Source organism: Carcharodon carcharias, chromosome 2, assembly GCF_017639515.1.
Source record: "Carcharodon carcharias isolate sCarCar2 chromosome 2, sCarCar2.pri, whole genome shotgun sequence".
Taxonomy (NCBI): domain Eukaryota; kingdom Metazoa; phylum Chordata; class Chondrichthyes; order Lamniformes; family Lamnidae; genus Carcharodon; species Carcharodon carcharias.
In genome coordinates this window covers 131,786,456-131,802,159 of record NC_054468.1, presented here as the reverse complement: position 1 = coordinate 131,802,159, position 15,704 = coordinate 131,786,456, and positions in this window count along the sequence as shown.

Sequence of the window (15,704 nt, the reverse complement as noted above, 5' to 3'; positions counted from 1 at the left end):
TCTATTGACATCAGACTTAAGCAAACTAAACTTTGTCCTAGGAGCATGTTTAAACACTAATTCTTAAGGTGAGCCGTCTGTGGTGGACTATGAGGTTATTCTATAGGAGAACAGAAAGAAAGAAAAACATGGAAATTATTGCCTAGCTTGTCATCTAACAAATACTTCTGCAAAGTCCTCTTCACAAGCTGTAAGCATCTTTCTGCAGTACCACTTGATGCTGGGTGATATGGTGGTATTAGAATGTGTTTGATTCTATGGTTATTCAGAAGTACTTCAAACTCTTTTGACATAAACTGTTAAACATTATCTGACACCAACACCTCTGGCAATCATAAATTGGAAACCAATTTCTCAAAATCTCTTGTTGTATTGGGCATAAGCTCAATATTTATTCACTTTCAGTAGCTAACAATCAAATCAAGGCACTCTTTCCCTTCCATTTCTCAAAGAAATCGACATGCACTCATTCCCATGGTTTTCTTGCGTTTGACTGTGGAATGAAATGAATCTTGATTGGATCATTTCTTATTCTGAGACACACTTCAAAACTTTTCACCAACTCTTCAATATCTTGATCTACATTTGGATATCAAAAATCGCTGCTGCTATTGCTTTTATACTGACTATCTCTTGTGCTCTTGAAGTTCCTCTAACAATCTCTCTAAAACTTGGCAGAATAATGAATCTTAAGCCCCATAGGAGATAGCCTTGATCTACGCTCATCTCATTTCTATATATGAAATACTCCTACAATATCTCATTATCACATTCTTTAGGTCAGCCATTCATGGCACAATTCAGCACTTCTCTAAGTACCACATCCTTGTGAGTTTCTTCGGTAATTTCTCTGGCAAACACTGGCATGTCATTTGTGTGTGTAAAGTAATTTACAGGTAACACAGTGTTCAGAAATGAATCAGTGTTCATGGGAAATCTCAAAAGAATGTCAGAATTTGCATGGTCTGTTGATTTACAATATTTAACCTCATACTGATGTCTAATTTTATCATTTGGTCCTCTTGCTCAAAGATCACTTTGTGTTCTCTTAGCACATCCTGAATGACAGATGAATTCTTTCTAATCCCTACTCTAAATAACTGGTCCATTTTAACCCTATCTTCTTTAGCCAATTTCTTCCTATCAGCAAGATGTTGTTCCCTCCTACTACCACCAATGGCAAGTAATAGGATGTATCTTCATATTTCACTCTAACACTCACTTCACCTAACACTGGAATACTGTTATTGCAATAACTAGCCAGTTTCACACCAGTTTTGCATAAGGGAATGTAACTTAGAGACTCCTTGTACTCTCCTTCTGAGATTACATACAAAGCTGTAGCTGTATCAATGATGAAAGTAGGTTGTGAATCTCTGGCTTTCATTTCTACTGAGGGTGGTGGAATTATACCTTCAATCTTATTACTCTCATCTTCCATGTGCTGTTCTTGTTCTCTGACTGAGTACAACTCTTGGTCCTCCTGCTCAATAACATCAACTTCTGTTTCCATATCTACCATCTGCGCATTCAAGGATTTCCAAGCTTGTAAACTAACTTTAGATCTACCATGACCTGGACCTGGTGCATGGTTGTGACCTGGAGCTTTACCATGAACTGGGACATCTCTGTCTCCTCTACTCCTGCACGCCATCTGGATATGGCTACCCTTCCCACAGGCATGGCACTTTGACTGGAAATGGGGGCATTTCAATGGTTAGTAGCTACCATGGCAACAGTAGCATCTAAATTTATGACTCTGAGACTGTGAACTTGGCTGCTGTGGCCTGGATCTCACTGAATTCCAATGGCCCTCCCCTGAAGGCCCAGGAGAAGAACTCCCTTGCAATTTGCAGCTCCCTCTTTCTTCCATTTCCATGGCTGTGGCCTCATCGTGGGCCATCCCCCATTTCCGCTTATTGCCTTTACTCTAAAGCTTGGCCTAGAATTTATTGTTCTTTGGGTCGCCTACAAACATGTCCCTAAAGTTGATTTCTAAGTTCGGGCCATACCCACAGTGACAAGAGAGTTTCTTTAACTTGAGAGTGTGATCTGAAATAGTCTCACTGGGCAATGGCTTCCTTTGGCAAAAAGTAACTTTCAGTGCAATTTCATTCTTAGCCATGCCATAATATGAGTTCAGAGTTTTATTAATGTGAGGAGAGTCCATGGTACCGTGGGTCTCACGAGCAGCTCAAAACGAAACCAACTCAAAAACCAACTCAAAAAAGGATAACATTTACTTTAGCCTCACCTCTTATTTAATTCATTTTAAGTCATTCGTAATTACATCAGTCGTCTTTGTTGGGTTGAATTCCCCCATTATTCCCAAATGTGTCTTCAGCAGTGCCATTTTTTAAATACAAGCTGACTCAATATGTATCCAAGCAATATGTGTACACACAGCAATCTTTCAAACTGCTCAAATTTCCTCAAAATCAACTTTATAATTTCCAAAAATGTGACACAATATTCTTTGCTCCTTAATTTCTCAGATGGAATATAAAAAGGAATTCCATCCGAGTCTCATTGTTATCTTTCTGCTGTGTATTGCACTGATTAAATCTCTAACACGTGCTCAACTGCAGGCAACCATTAATGAAGCAACTTTATTAACACCTGTCCTGAACACCAAAACAGAGAGGGCTATACTTTGCTGAAATGTTGAAGATGAGATGTCAAACTGAGGGCCTGTCTCTCTTCTAAGGTGTAGGCTGCCACTTCACTATTTTGATGAAGAGCAGGGGAGTTCTCCCTGGGGTCCTGACCGATATTTATCTCTTAGGCAGCACCAAATAAACAGATCATCTGGTCATTTGTCAGATTGCCATTTGTGGGATCCTGCCATGTGCAAATTAGTGGGCTATGTTTCATAAAATAGTCAATTGCTGTAAAGTTTCTTAGTTTCCTCTTTTGATCATATTGTGCACTTCAAAGCATCCAATTCCTCTTATAATGATTCACATATTTCACTAAAAGGATTTGCTGCTGTTCCCTGCTCGCATATGCATGCAGAATCAATGAATGAGTTGTTTCCATGGTGGAGCTGAACCTTGATAATCGGTTGACTATTTTGATAAGCATTTTATGTTTGGATTGGCACTGCTGGCCCCATGCAACTCAAGGACGCTGCTCCGCTGTGACTCCCTGCTTGGCTACAAATCACACCAGGATCACACAAGGATTAATCGCTGCTGGGCTGTAACTTGCTTCCCCCACTGAGTGACAGGCATTTACTGTGCTGTGCATGTAAAGGGAGGGCCAAAGAAAATTCAAAGTCAGTAGCATTCGAACATGAATGATTGAATATGTAAGGGAACTGGAGCTTAAATCAGCTTTCAAGTCCTATACCTGGTTCAATGCACACTAACCCCTAAATTCAAGGCAGTAACATGAGCACTAATGGAACAATTACCACCATTCCTCTTGGTCCCATATCCCAGTGACCGACTGACTCATCAATCAAGACAGTTATTCAGCACCGGGTCTCATTTGAGTAATTAGAATAAAGGAAATAACTTGCATTTATGTAGGACCTTTTATAGCCTCAGCACACACACCCCAAAGCACTTCACAGCCAATGAACCTACCAGGCTCAAGTCAAGAGTGCAATAGAATATTCACTTGGGTAGATGCAGCTAAAACAACAGATTAGCTGCTCAAGCCTGCCTAGGGCTTAATCAGAGGTGCTACCACTGTACTAAATATCAAGCCCCTCCATTACCTGCACCCTGTGCTTTCAGTGTGTACACTCTACAGAATAAACTTAGCAACATTATTTTGACAACATCCCCCAGCCCCACAACCCTCCATTATCACCGTCAAGATAACCCGTGGCTCAGTGAAAGCACTCTCACCTCCAAGCCAGTTGGTTGGGGATCCCATCTGCCCTTTCAGGCGGAGAGAAAGATTCCATTCCATTATTTCAGAGAAGAGCCCTCCACGGTGCCCTGGCCAATATTTATCCCTCAACCAATACCACAAGAAACAGTCCATCTGATCATTGTCACATTGCTGTTTGTTAGGCATTGTTGTGTGCAAATTAATTACTTTGTTTCTTATGAGATATCAGTAAGTAAACGTCAAAAGTATTTCATTGGCTATAAAATACTTGGGACAACCTGTGTTTTTAAAAAATTATTTCACTGGATCTGGGCATCACTGTCTAGGCCAGCATTTATTGCCCATCCCTAATTGCCCTTGACAGGGTGCTGGTGAGCCGTCTTCTTGAGCCGCTGCAGTCCATGTGGTATAGGTACATCCAGAGTGCTGTTAGGGAGGTGCTTATAGAAATAAAAGTATCTCTTTACTCTTCATTTCTCATACCACAACCATCCTAACTCAGACTCATGTTGCTATTCCTTCTTCATAGCAGGATCCAACTCATGAAATTCTGTCCCTAATGCCGTTATTGTGGGAGCAGTATCAGCACAAGAGCTGTGGCTCCTCAAGGAGAAGAGCTGCCACCACCTTCTCAGGGCAAGTATGGATGGGCAATAAATCATGACCTTGCCAGTGATGCCTATATCCCAAGGATGAATTTTTCAACAATCTGTATTTAGTAACTGAACAAATTAGGAACAGTGTAAAAAGCCCAGTGCCACATGATGTTGCACTGCAGGATTTGCAATTGATATTTCATTAGTGCCACTCAAAATAATTAGAATGGAACCAAAATCCTTGGGAAACTCTAAAGGCCATTGAAGGAATGTACAAAACTGGCTTAATGGAGTTAAAGGAGAATGCCATGAAGTTATTCATTACTGTGGATGTGCATGACCTCACCCTTCTAACCTGGGCTGTATTGCAATTTATGATTCAAGTCACGGCAACTGGTTGCATTCAATTCTTCTGTGGCGGAGTCAATTAATTTCAAACGGAGCCAAAAGATGCATTACTTGTCAAGATCCCCTATGCGATGGCAGATATTTTAATCTCAGTTTCCCCATTCACTACTTTCAGTCTCATTTTGCACTAATTATTTTCTGCAAATAGGATATATTTTTTTTCGAACCATTAGTTTTAATGCCTCTTGTGGGAGGTGACCAACTATGGGGCCTTTAAAACCTACGATCGGTATGTACCACAGTGTGGTACTCTCTGCTGTATTAGCTATGGCTCAATATAGCACTGTCACTTCTGTGTCAGAAGCTTGCAGTTGAAGGCCCACTCCAGAGACTCGAGCCTATAACCCACGCCTATTTTCCCAGTGCTGTACTGAGAAAGTGCTTTCAGGAGAGTGCCCTGCCCTCTCAGGTGGATATAAAAGATTACGTGGCACCTTTTCAAAGAAGGACAGGGGAGTTTGTGGATTTCTGGCCAGTTTTTAGCCCTCAACTAACGCTACCGGTTCAGATGATCTGGTCATTGTTTCATTGCAGTTTGTAGGATCTTGCTGTGCACAAATTAACTGCTGCCTTTCCTACATTAGCATAGTCCCTACACTTCAAAAGTTCTTCATTGGCCGTATAGTGCTTTTGGCCATTCTGATGTGTGATGTCTTTCTTCATTCCTCCTGATTATGTGCTTAAACGCCAGTTGAAACATAAGAACATAGGAACTGGAGTAGGCCATTCAGCCCATTGAGCCTTTTCCGCCATTTAATTTTGTCATGGCAGATCATCTACCTCAATGGCACTTTCCCCACTATATCTCCATATCCCTTGATGTCATTTGTATCCAGAAATCTGTCTTGAACAGGCTCAATGATTGAGCTTCCACAGTACTCTGGGATAGATAATTCCAAAGATTCACCAACCTCTTATCTCAGTCTTAAATGGCCTACCCCTTATCCTGAGATTATGTCCCCTGGTTTTAGACGCACCACCCAGGGGAAACATCTTATCTACACCCAGCCTGTCATGTCCTGTAGGAATTTTGTAAATTTCAATGAGGTCACCCCTCATTCTTCGAAACTCTGGGAATACAGAGCCAGTCTCCTCAATCTCTCCTCATAAAACAATCCCACCATCCCAGGGATTAATCTGGTGAACCTCCATTGCAGACCCTCTATGGCAAGTATATCCTTCCTTAGATAAGGGGACTAAAACTACGCACAATACTCCAGGTGAGGTCTCACCTAACTGCAGCAAGACATCCTTGCTCCTGTACTCAAATCCTCTCACGATGAAGGCTAACAAAGCATTTGGATTCTTAATTGCTTGCTGCACCTGCATGCTAGCTTTTGGTGACTCATGAACAAGGACACCCAGGTCCCTTTGGACAGCTGCACTTCCCAACCTCTCACCATTTAAGGAATATTCTGCCTCTTTGTTTTTTCTACCAAATTGAATAACTTCACATTTATTCACATTATATTCCATCTGCCATGTCCTTGCCCATTATCTTAGCTTGTCCAAGTCCTCTTGAAGCCTCCTTGCATCCTTATCACAAATTCCATGTCCACCTAGTTTGGTGTCATCAGCAAATTTGGAAATATTACAATTGGTCCTCACATCTAAATCATTTATATAGATTGTGAACAGCTGTGGACCGAGCATGGATCTTTGCAGTAATCCACTAGTAACAGCCTGCCATCCCGAGAATGATCCATTTCTTCCTACTCTATGCTTTCTGTCCATTAACCAATTCTCAATCTGTATTAATATATTTCCCTCAATCCCACATGCTGTAATTTTATTTACTAACCTTATCATAAACCTTCTGAAAATCCATATACACCACATACACTGGTTCTCCTTTATATTTGTGGCAAGTAACGTCCTCAATAATCTCCAACAGGTTTGTCAAACATGATTTTCCCTTCATAAATCCACATCGACTCTGCCCATTTTTACCATTATTTTCCAAACGTCCAGTTATCACACCTTTTATAATAGATTCTACCAGTTTACTTATTATTGATGTCAAGCTAACAGGCCTGTTGTTCTCCATTCTCCCTCCCTCCCTTCTTAAATCATGGGGCTACATTTGTTACTTTCCAATCTGCAGGAGCCTTTCCAGAATCTATAGAATGTTGAAAGATAACCACCAATGCATCCACCATCTCTATAGACACCTCCTTCAACGCTCTGATATGTAGCTCATAGGTCCAGGGGATTTATCAACCTTCAATCCTGTTAACTTTTCAAGTACTAATTCTTTACTATTACTAATTTCCTTTTGTTCCTCAGTTTCACAAGTCCCTTGATCGCCTAGTATTTCTGGGGGATTTTCTGTATCTTCTTCCATGAAGACAGATACAAAGGGCGGAATCGTCCCAGACTTGTATCAAGTGCAGTTGCAGGTGGGTAAAACAATGGCATCACGTCACTGCTTCATCACACTGGGCACCATATTTAAAGTCCAGCCGCGTGCACACACCTCAGTGCTTCCAGCCCACGACTACGGCAGGGAAGATGTCCACGAAAGGCAAAGAGACTGCAGTCCTGGGTTTAATGATGCATCATTGGAATGCCATTTGGATGCCATGGAGGCCCGCTGTGATGTCCTCTAACCCAGCTCTGGCTGCAGGATGGGCAGCGGCCTCACTAATCCAGCATGGCAGGCGGTGGCAGCGGTGGTCAGTGCCAATACTGCACAGAAAAGGTTGGCCATCCAACACAGATAGAGAATGAATGATCTCATCCATGCAGCCAGAGTATGGCAACCATCTCATCACTCTAAACTCCCACACTCAAGACCATCACACATTCACTGGCATCTCACTCACTGTTAGCTCAAGCGACATCACCACTCACTCTCTCACACACATCCTCACGTCTCCATCTGGCCTCATCTCCTGTGGAGACTGCCTCCTCAACCCTCAATCCTGAGGCCACTTGCACAGATCAACATGTGCCCCCACACACAGCCTGGGATACCCCCCTTCCCCAGTACAGCTCTCGTCCCTTGCCTGAGGCCACTTCTCTCCCTTCCCCAAGCAAGCTCTAGGCCTGCAGCTGTTGAAAAGCCACCTACATATGGCTGACCTGGTAGGTAGAAACCTGCCGTGATCCCCCCTAAAGGTGATGTGGTGCTGTCTGTTAAGCCTGGTGCTGGTTACTGCGAGTGCTGACCGAAGCAAGATAGACAAACAAACCTTGAAGTCCCAAGCGAAGTGCAGCCCGCCAGGTGCACATCTCTTATGTGCTGTCATGAAACACATTGGCATGTTTTCCCGCCGATGTGGGCAGATGATCCAGCAGGTTGGGGGGTTGAGTCCAGCAGGCTGGTCTTATAATGATATGCTGATGTATTACAATGAGGTTCCTGACATCCAATGGTGGGAAGTGCGGCCCACCATTGATGGGTGGAGTGAATGATCACAAACTGGTTTCATGATGCTGTGAAACCGATTTCTGGCCTTCTTGCCATATTGTCCGCTCACACCACTGAGCATGCCTGACACGGGTGGGCATGGAAAATTCCAGCCAAAGTAACTATTTAGTTTCTCCACCATTTCCCTGTTCTCCATTATAAACTCTCTTGTCCCCACCTGTAATGGACCCACATTTTCCTAGCTAATCTCTTTCTTTTCATGTATCTGAACAAGCTTTTACAAGTCTGCCTTTATATTCTTTGCTAGTTTGCATTCATATTCTCTTTTCCATTCCTTAATCAGTTTCTTTGTCCTCCTATGCTGGGCTCTAAATTGTTCCCAATCCTCAGGCTTACCATTTTTTCTGGTATTCTTAAAAGCCACTTCCTTCGATCTAATGTAATCTTTAATTTATTTCATTAACCATGGTTGATTTACCTTACCCTTTGGCTGTTTGTGCCTTAGAGTAATGTATATCTGTTGGAAACCTTGGAGAAATGGCACCTGTATCATACAATCATAGAGTCTTAGAACGATACAGCACAGAAGGATGCCATTCAGCCCCTCATGCCTGTACTAACTCTTTGAAAGAACTATCCAACTAGTCCCAGTCTCCAGTTCCTACCCTCCAGCCCTGCAAATTTCTTCCTGTATTTCTCAGATCCCTTTCTGAAAGTTGCTGTTGAATATGCTTCCAGGCAGTGCAATCCTGATCTTAACAATTTGCTGGGCAAAACAAAAAAACATTATGTCACTCTGGATCCTTTATCAGTTGCCTTCCTTAAAGTGTGGTGCACAGAATTACTCCAAATGAGGGCAGCGAGTGTTCTATAAAGGCTTAACACAACCTCCTTGTTTTCATACTCTATGCCTCTATTTATAAAGTCTCGCATTCTGCAAGCTTTTTTAGCAGTCTTATCAAATTGTCCTAAAGGTTTTTGTATATGCACCCCAGGTCTCTCTGTTTCTGCACCCCCTTTAAATTGTATCATTTTATTTATATTGTCTCCTCTCATTCTTCTTATCAAACGTATCTGTTCACACATCTCGGCATTAAATTTCATCTGCCATGCATTTGCCTATTTCACCAGTCTGTCCATATTTTCCTGATGTTTGTCACTATCCCCCTCAGTGCCTATTACATTTACAAATTTCCTGTCAAATGCAAACTTTGAAATTATACCCTGTGAACCCAAGTGCAGGTCATTAAATACAGTATTCACCTGAGAGAGCAGTGGTCCTAAGATGAAGTCCTGGTGGATACCCCTGTATACTTCCCTCCAACAACTGTTCACCACTGCTCTCTGCTTCCTGTCCCTCAGCCAACTTTGTATGCATGCTACCATTGTCCCTTTAATCCAGTAGGGTTTAATTTTGCTAATGACTTAATTATGCGGTACTTCACTAAATGCCTTTTGACAGTCCATACACACAACACCAAGCAATCAACCCCTGTCCATTAATTCATCAAAGAAAATAACTCAATCAAGTTAGTCAAACATGACTTGCCTTTAACAAATCTGTGCTGGCTTTCATGTAATAACGTATAATTTTCCAAGTGGTAATTCATTCTTTCCTGGTTTATTGTCTCCACCAATGTTAGCTGACTTGCTTGTGGTTACCCGATTTATCTCTCTCCTGTCAGGGGTGTAACATTTGCAAGTTTCCAGTCCCAACTGGCATCACTCCTATAGAGGGTCGGGAGATATTGACCTGCGCACCCCCCACCAGACCCCCACCACTTCACTCCCTTCCAGTAACCATCCCATCTGGACTGGGTAACGTTTCTACTTTCAGCACACTTGGGAACCTTTTAAGTTCTTGTCTTTTCTAATCCAATTTTGTTACTATCTTCTTTACTTAATCATTGGCAGCAGGCAGCATCCTCCTCTTTAGTGGAGGCAGATGTAAAATGTACGTTGTATTTTACTCCTTAACATGTGTAGCTATGAGGACTAGAAAGTCAGGGACTAAGATGATTCAAATGAATGATTTGGGCCTTCCTGTTTTATGCACCAGTTTTCTTATTTTTATTGTTTTCACCACCCCCAAGAAGGGGATCTGTTGTTGGGGACTCTTCATGAGTTGGGCTAGAGAGGAGGGTGGGTGGGGGTTGGGGGGGCGGGGTGGGGGGATGGGGGGGGGTGGGGGGGGTGGAGTGCCGCGTAGGGATAGTGAGCAGGACTAAAGGAAACAGATAGCAGCATGAATATGATCCAAATTGTGAAATAGTTTGAGGAATTACAACTCAAGACTATGTGGCAGCCTTTTAAAACTGTTTCTCCAGTTACTTGTCAAGGTTACATGGTGTCTGCTGGGAGGTGCTACTTAATATCCATGCTGAATCCATTTTTCCACTTCCAATCACCATTACTAAATTTATTCTGTTCAAAAATTGAGGTTGCACATTCATTATAATTTCAGATTATCTGTGCAGTGTTTCATGTCCCTAGTAGGAATGTTAGGGAAATAATATTAATACAATTCAGTGTAGAGAATCATGTTTTTTTAAACAGCTCCTGTCATTTTTGAACGTGTTGAAGTTATAATGTAATCAATCATTCCCTCTTTTTTGTTTGTGTTTCACAATATTTATGCTTATTTGGCAATTTGAATACAGACAGACGTACAAAAATGGACAGTTACTGGACTAATCATCCAAAGACAACAAATCAAATTGTTCCAAAAAAAAACTGGGCAGTTTGAGAATTTAAATTCAGTTTTTTAAAAACAAAAATATGGAAGTAAATTGCTGATCTAAGTAAAAGTGACCATGAAGCTGCTGGATTGTCATGAGAAAGACCAACTGTTTCACTAATGTCCTTTAGGGAAGGAAACCTATCATTCTAATCTGGTCTGGCCTACGCGAGGCTTCAGTCCCACAGCAACATTATGGACTCTTAACTGCCCTCTGAAAGCCACCCAGTTGTGCATCAAAATCAGGGTTGGGGGATAAATGTGGGTCTGCCAGGATCTCAGGAATGAATTATAATAAAAGCAAAAAGACTAACTTTTCTGAAATAAAAACAGAAAGTGCAGGAAATACCCAGCAGGTTAGGCAGCATCTATGGAGAGAAAAACAGAGTTAATGTTGCGGGGCAAAGACCCTTTATCAAAACTGGGGAAAGTTCGAAATGTAATAGATTTTAAGTGGGTCAAATGGGAGATGATAGAAAAAGAACAAAAGGCAAGGCTTGTGATAGGGCGGAAGACATGAGACATCAATTGACAAAGTGAGTAGTAATGACACAAGAAGAAAAGATGCGTCCGGAGGTGGTGTGAATGGCAGAATAATGAACAGCAAAAATGAGATTAAGTCTGAAACACATCGAGAAAAAGAAACAAAATGGTGGGGGGTGGGAGGGATTGGGGAGTTTGGAGAGGGGTTGGCGGTGGTGGTGGGGGGGTGGGGGGGGAGTGGTGATGGGGGGGTCGGGGGGGAGGGTGGAGCCGAGATCACAATCTGAAATTGTTCAACCAGCTTTACTAATCCTTGCATGGTACCACATTGTCCCCAGTTATCACCCCCCACCCCAGCTATGAGGAGAGGTGAGAAAAGTAGAGGAAGAAACACATTAAAGCCTGTTTAGAAAAAAGTGTTGGCAAATTCCTCTCCTATCCGTGAAGCAAATTCCAGGAGACCACCGTAAGTGAGTGACACAAGTCCCCAAGGGCCTTCTATATAAGTGAAATAACACAACTGTGCCATTTAGCCATCATTGCCCATTGCATGTAGACTTGAAGGATTTATTAGGCACCGCATGGCTAGGGCTGAATTGAGGCTTGGCAGTTCCACAAACAGGTGATAGTTAATCGGCCGCCAGTTTTACACATGGCCGATTCACTTCAATGGGAAAGAAAATAGCATGGGGCATAACGCATGGCTGCTGAGTTAACATTATCCGTTTTGTGCTACTGCCTCAGACTAATCAGACTTTGAAAACTTCCAACCTAAGATTCAACACCATCAGGAAGATCTGAGCTGCCAGTGAGAAATTCTGATTTTGAAGATCCCAGTTAATGATCATGTGGAATTCGACATCACAGAAACACCTATACTATTCATGGTAATTAATCATTGCATTAAGAAGTTACACATTCTCACCACTCTCTCAGTAATGAAATTCCTACTGAACTTCTTATTGGGTTTATTATTTATGATGCTGAGAGGACGTTTGTGGAAGAGAGCAGAATGAAGGGTCACAAATTAAAAATAAATGGTCTCCCGCTTAAGATGGAGATGAGGAGAAATATTTTCTCTCAGAGTGTGGTGAGTCTGTGGATCTCTCTGCCCCAGAGAGCGGTGAAGGCAGGGTCATTAAATAATTTTAAGGTAGAGTTAGAACGCTTCTTGACCAACAAGGGAGTCAAAGGGTTATCTAAGGTAGGGAGGATGGTGGAGTTGAGGCCACAATCAGATCAGTCATGATCTGATTGAATGGCGGAGCAGGCTCGAGGGGCCGAATGGCCTACTTCTCCTTCTAATTCATATGTTATGGATACCATGTTAGTGACTACCCTATATTTATGGACCCTAGGGCAGAAATTTTTGCTTGGTGGGCGGGCGTGTGCCCGACCTGCTCAAGCGTGAAATGATGCGCATTGACGTCAGAGCCAAGTGTGCCGACCTCAACGTGCAGTCGTGCGATATTTCGGTTGGCGGGGGGTGTGTGCCGGAGCTGGCTGCGCCAGCACCAACAATTAAAAGACCTGTTAAGGCCTTTAAGCAATCATTAAGTTAAAAACTTTTGCTACCCGTCCAACCTGGCGGTTGGTGGGCGGGCGAAAAGGCCAAGCGGGCAGGATGAGGTTCCCAAAAGCAAATAAAAATAAAATAAAAACTTTAATTTTTTTCATTAAGAACATATCTCTGCTCATGTGACAGAGTCACATGTGAGGACATGTTTCATTCCATTTTTTTTTGTAATTTTGTTTTTCCCTATCTCTTCATCCCCCTGAGACAGCTCTGTGCCTCAGGGAGAATATGAAGCGTCACTCACGTGCATGTGCCAAGTTCACGCTCAGCCCGCTCACCCTCCTTCCCCCACACCCTTCCTCCCCCACCCCCCAACCCCCCCAACCTGCACAGGCAGCACTCGGCACTACCACCTGCGTTTTGTGCTGGGCGGGCCTTAATTGGGCCGCCAGCATGAAATTGCCGTCCGGTGCTGATCGCGAGTGGCGGTCAGCTTCCCGACCACCCCCTGCCTGCCCCTGCCGAGCACCCCCGCCAAGGGCAAAATTCTGCCCTTACCCTTTATATTGACCCTATCAAAACCCTGTTTAATTTTAATGGCCTCCAATTGATCACCCCCCAGCCATCTCTTTCCTAGAGGAGACGTAAGACATAAATGCCAAACAATTGATGGGTTGCCTGAAGATTGGAGACAGCTGCATGATGCCAGATGGATCTTTTGGCCCCATTTTGCAATCACTGCAATCCTTTTCAATAGTTTAAACATCAAACATATATATTTTTTTATTAAGGTTTCAGCTTAAAAATATCAAACCTGACTAAAAGGCAGCAAAGTGTGCTAATTTGTTCACCACCGTCTGAATATCACTCAACTGGCTATACTCTCAGCTGCAGTATTGCTGTGGGTCAGTTGGTAGTGCTCATGCCTCTGAGACATAAGGGTGAGGGTTCAAATCCTGCCCCAAGTACATGATGGTATAATCTAGGCTGACATTCCAATGAAGTACTGAGTGAATGCTGCACTGTCGGAGGTGTTATATTTCAGATAAGATGTTATGCAAAGGCCTGGGGTGCAAAAGATCCCACATCACTATTTGAGGAACAGTGGGGGAGTTCTCCCTGGTGCCATGTCCTGGCCAACATTCATCCTTCAAGCTGACATCGTCAAATCAGATTATCTGGTCATTATTGCCTTGCTGTGTTCAAAATTGGCTAACCACAGCAGTGACTACTCTTCATTCACTGGCTGCCCAGTACTTTGGGACATACTGAGATTGCAGAAGGTGTGTTCCAATGGAATGTGAACAGGCTAAGAATTTCTGATGATGGCTCTGGAGAGTTGAGGCTAATGGTCCTCAGGACCATTAGATAAGCACCATCACCTTCCTAATCTAACTGCAAGTATTGATATTTAAATGTACATTTGGATTTCATGTGAGATTGCTCCTGAGCAGAATGAGCCCTGGTGTCCTTCAGAAAGCATTTGATAAAATCTGTTCGCATGGTTGGTAAAAGCCGGTTTATAAAATCGAAAGTGTTGAGATAAATAGTTGAACGGAAGAAAGAATTTGGACAGCACCTTTCATGACCTCTGGACCTCACAAAGTGCATTACAGCCAATGAAATACATACAGTCGCTGTTGTAATGTGGGATACATGACAGAACCGCAATCTCCCAAAGTTGGCAATGGGAAAACAATAACCTGCTTCATTGATGTTGGTTGAGGGGCAAAAACTGGCTCTCCTTCTCCTGGATCTTTTATATACCCTGAAAGGGCATCCAGAGCCTTGGTTTAATATCTCATCTGAAACTCAGCATCTCTGGCAGCACTGTACCTATTCAGTACGCCACTAAAATGTCAGCCAGGGCTTTTGCGCACAAGTCTCTGGAGCAGGACTTGAAACCACAACCTACTGATTCAGGGGTGAGAGGGAAAACCAACTGAAGCAAGGCTGCCCCATGATCTCAAAGGAATGGATACTTCTAAGACTGGCAAATGTTTAATGGCACTATGTGCGGGAATATTTTTATTCCCCGAAATGATCTGGATGTATAGCCGGGTTAGTCATAGTTTTCTGGTACTACTAAACAGAGACAAGTAGCAGACAGCCAGGAAGAATGCAGGATATAATAGCGGGCTATAGAGAAGTCAAGGGAATGGGCAGGCAAATGCTGGTTGTTCTGGTTGTCCATTGCTCTTGTGCCAAAGGAGTGAACTAGCCATTGAATTATCATAGCCATTTATCTATTCCATTTCTGATTCATTTTAGTTGGCCCCATGTCATCTCAGGTTCAATGACCTCTCCCCCATTGGCATTGTTGGTAAGTTGGAATGCAAACCAGGCATATAAATTAGCAACAGGATGGGGGATCCACGGGGTCTAATGACAGGTCATTGAGCTGGATTGTGACTCTGTGTTTCTCTCTCCAGAGATGCTGCCAGACCTGCCGGGTGTTTCCAGCACTTTCCACTTTTATTTTGCATTTATTTAGTGGCTCTCGCTAAATAAAATGGCCCAGGGCACTTCACAGGAGCAGCTATCAAACAAAATACCACTCCGAACCACATAAGGAGATATTAGGTTAGGTGACCAAAGAGGTGGGTCTTAGGAAACATCCTAAAAGAGGAGAGTGAGGGAGAAAAGTGGTGATGTTTAGGGTGGGGTTACCGGAGTTTAGGAACAAGACAGCTGAAGGCACGACTGCCAAAGATGGAGATCTCTAAATTGGCTATGCACAAGTGGTCA